Below are 4094 nucleotides of genomic sequence, written 5' to 3'. Positions count from 1 at the left end.
TACCAGTAACATTCTGGGGATATGCTCTATATACAGCAACTTACTTGCTTAATAGAGTACCTTCCAAGTCAGTTCCACAAACGCCCTATGAGATATGGCATGGAAGAAAGCCAAGTCTTAAACATGTTAAGATTTGGGGTTGTGAAGCATATGTCAAGAAGCTTGAAGCTACAAAGCTTGAAGCGAGATCAGTAAGATGTTATTTTGTGGGATATCCTAAAGAAACTATGGGATATGAGTTCTACCATCCTGACGACCAGAAAGTCTTTGTCGCCAGAAATGCTATGTTTCTTGAAGAACAATTTGTTCTCAAAGGAACTATAAGCAAACATATGGAAATTAATGAGATTAATAATGAACCACAAACAAGAACTAGACATATTGACAACCCTGTTCCTGAACCCCTAGCTCCACGTAGATCTGAACGGGTTAATAAGCCACCTAAGAGGTATGGCTTAGACAATGACTTTGATGAATTGTACCTTCTAGGTGACAATGAACAAAGGAGGACCCTAGGGACTACACTGAAGCAATGTCCGACATTGATTCAAAGAGATGGCAAGAGGCCATGAAATCCGAGATGGATTCCATGTATCAAAATCAGGGCTGGACTCTTGTAGACCCTCCAGAAGGTATTGTACCTGTTGGAAACAAATGGGTCTTCAAGAGGAAGATAGGCGTTGATGGGAACGTGGAGACTTATAAGGCTAGACTCGTAGCCAAGGGTTACAGGCAACGAGAAGGGATTGACTATGAAGAAACCTTCTCTCCTGTAGCCATGATTAAGTCCATTCGGATTTTGCTTGCTATAGCTGCGTACCATGATTATGAGATATGGCAAATGGACGTGAAGACAGCCTTTCTGAATGGCTACCTAGAGGAAGAGCTCTATATGACTCAACCCGAGGGTTTCGTGTCCAAGTCTGAAAAGCCTAAGGTATGCAAGCTTCAAAGGTCCATTTATGGACTTAAGCAAGCCTCCAGGAGCTGGAATATTCGTTTCGACACTGAAATCAAAACGTTTGGTTTTGCCCAAAACGAAGACGACAATTGTGTTTATCAAAAGGTCGTTGGGGAAGCAGTAGTATTCCTAGTGTTATATGTAGATGACATATTACTATTCGGGAATGACACTGCAGTACTTTCTTCTGTAAAAGTGTGGTTGTCCAAAACCTTCCACATGAAAGATTTAGGAGATGCATCTTATGTACTTGGGATAAAGCTCTATCGTGATAGATCCAGAAAATTAATTGGATTATCCCAATCTATGTACATTGATAAGGTGTTAAGTAGGTTCCAGATGGAACAATCTAAGAAAGGTTTTCTTCCTGTTGGACATGGAATTCATCTTTCTAAATCCATGGAACCTAAGACTCCTGAAGAGATACGGCAAATGAGTTGTATTCCTTATGCTTCTGCCATAGGGAGTCTCATGTATGCCATGATATGCACAAGGCCTGATATCGCATATGCTGTGAGCATTACTAGTCGATATCAATCTAACCCAGGATCAGAACACTGGACAGCTGTCAAGACGGTCCTTAAGTACTTAAGAAGAACAAAGGACATGTTCCTCGTATATGGAGGAGCATCAGAGTTGCGAGTGGAAGGCTATACAGACGCAGATTTCCAATCTGACGTCGATGATAGAAGTTCCAACTCCGGATATGTATTCACTCTGAATGGTGGGGCTGTCAGTTGGAAAAGCAAGAAGCAAAGTGTAATTGCTGATTCCACGACAGAGGCTGAATATGTCGCTGCAGCTGAAGCCGGCAAAGAAGCGTTCTGGATGATGAAGTTCATCACTGAACTTGGAGTGGTTCCAACCATTACATCACCAGTAACTTTGTACTGTGATAATAATGGGGCGATAGCTCAAGCCAAGGAACCCAGGGCACATCAAAAGAACAAGCATATTGACAGACGCTTTAATATCATTAGAAGATATGCTGCCGAGGGGAAAATAAACATCCTCAAAGTTGCTTCAGCCGATAACGTAGCAGATCCACTGACAAAGCCAATGTCTCAAATCCAGCTTGACCGTCATATGGAAAAGATGGGTATAAGATACATGGGAAGGTGGTTTTGAGTGCAAGTGGGAGATTGTTGGAAGTATGCCCACAAAGCCACTCATTTGATGTAATAGCTTTTTGGAATACTTATTATGTTAAACTTTTATATGTTTAATGGAGGGCAAATCTTATTGTTAATCACTGTTTATTGTATCATGTGTTTAAGCAATAAGTGAATCCAAGGAATGTATTTGTTCTAAGAGATAAGTGATCTAAGTGAGTTAGATTATCGAGACCTTTCTCTTATGTTCATTCCTAAAACGTTCCTAGCCATAGGATTGCCAATTGGGCATTGACAATCCGCTAAGGTTAGTATGTGTTATGTTGACTCAAGCGTGAGTATGACTAGTCTCAAGTGATTTGGTGTTGGACACTAAGACAGACACATAGGTGCTCGAAAGAGTAATCGAGTACACTGAACTACGATCAAATCAGAGTTCGAACATACATGTCATGTAAGAACTCTAAGGTTGCAATATGCAAAGTAGTCATTTGACCTGAGGCATCATAGATGTCTAATGGTTAGGTCCTTGATCTTTGATCCTGTCAATGGCATTCCCTCGGAGTGTCCACGGCATTGTTGGGGTCAAGCTATCTAGTCATGTAGGCATATGAATGTACAACAAGGGATCTCTAACCTTCCATGGTGGAGGGAGAATACTCTAAGATATGATTCTAAAGTCTTTGGCCAAAGCAAATGAATATGACTAAAGGAAGGATGTTCCAAATCATATTCAAGGGAATCATATAAGAAAGTATCACATTGGATAGTAGACATGAAACAAACTATCACTTAAACAATGTGATTAAGAGTATTGTATTAGAGAATGACCGTATTGCATTGTAGTTGTAACTGGATAGGTTCTCCAACCAATTCTACTTAGCTTGGGTAACCATGACATGCTGCTAGGCGTCAACCATGGTTTGTGGAAGCCCTAATGGTTAGCAAATACTAATCAATAAAAGGGAGAATTGAAATGTGGTTTCAATTCACAATCGATAGTTAAGAGTAACATCGCCCACTGCCTCGCTAATTAGAACCTAATGGATCGTACACCGAGTAAGGATGTATGTGAAGAAATCAAATGAAATGGATAAGCAATTAAATGGTTTAATTGAAGAATGGTCAAGATTAATTAATTAGTTAATTAATTATACGAAAGGTTCGTATTGGGCTTATATGTTGGTTTTGGGTTTCGGGGCCCAAAAGCGTTTTGGTCCAAAAGGCCCATTATGTTTAAGTTGTATGACAACTAAAACAAAATGGGCAAATAGCCCAATAACACCAAGGAGGCCGGCCATTACGGTTGGATGGGCAAAGTTTGCTTAATTGCAAGTTTGCCACTCACCAAAGAAATGAAGTATAAATTCAACTTTATAGCTTCAAGGGTTTTTTAGAGTTGAAATTGGGTGAAAACATGTTCTCCATTTTCTTCCAAGAGGCCGGCCATTAAAGGAAGAAACATCTAGCAATCTCTTCTTCTTTTAATCATCCATATCATCTTCACAAGATACAACCTTGGTGAAGAGACTTAGAGACATCAAGCTTTTGGTGTTTTGGAGAACAAATCCTTTTTCCTCAAATCATCAAAGGAGCACTAAAGGGAGGAAAACACAAGAAGGATTCAAGGAGCTTGGAGGTGACTTGAAGGCCCTCCACTTGGGTGAATCCCTTGTGTAAACAAGGATGAGCTTCAAGGGTAAAGAATCACTAAATTCTTCTTTCTCTTTAATGATTGTTAAAGAGTTTATTTTGGTTCACCATATACTAGGCTTTGAAAGTCATGAGTTTTATTGAATTGTTTTTGGATGCATGCCTATATTAATGAGTTAATAGTATGCATATGTATTCAAATGTTCATACTTGTTCTTAGCTAGGACAAAAATTTTCCTTCAGATGCCTCAGGTTAAATGACTACTTTGCATTATCCCAACCATGAGTTCTCATGTGACATGAGTATGGGAAGTCCTTGTTGATCACATTTAATGAACTCATTCTCTATTGAGCACCTACGTACATGT

The sequence above is a fragment of the Malus domestica genome, chromosome 13, assembly GCF_042453785.1.
Source record: "Malus domestica chromosome 13, GDT2T_hap1".
Classification (NCBI taxonomy): Eukaryota; Viridiplantae; Streptophyta; class Magnoliopsida; order Rosales; family Rosaceae; genus Malus; species Malus domestica.
This window is presented reverse-complemented; position numbering follows the sequence as displayed.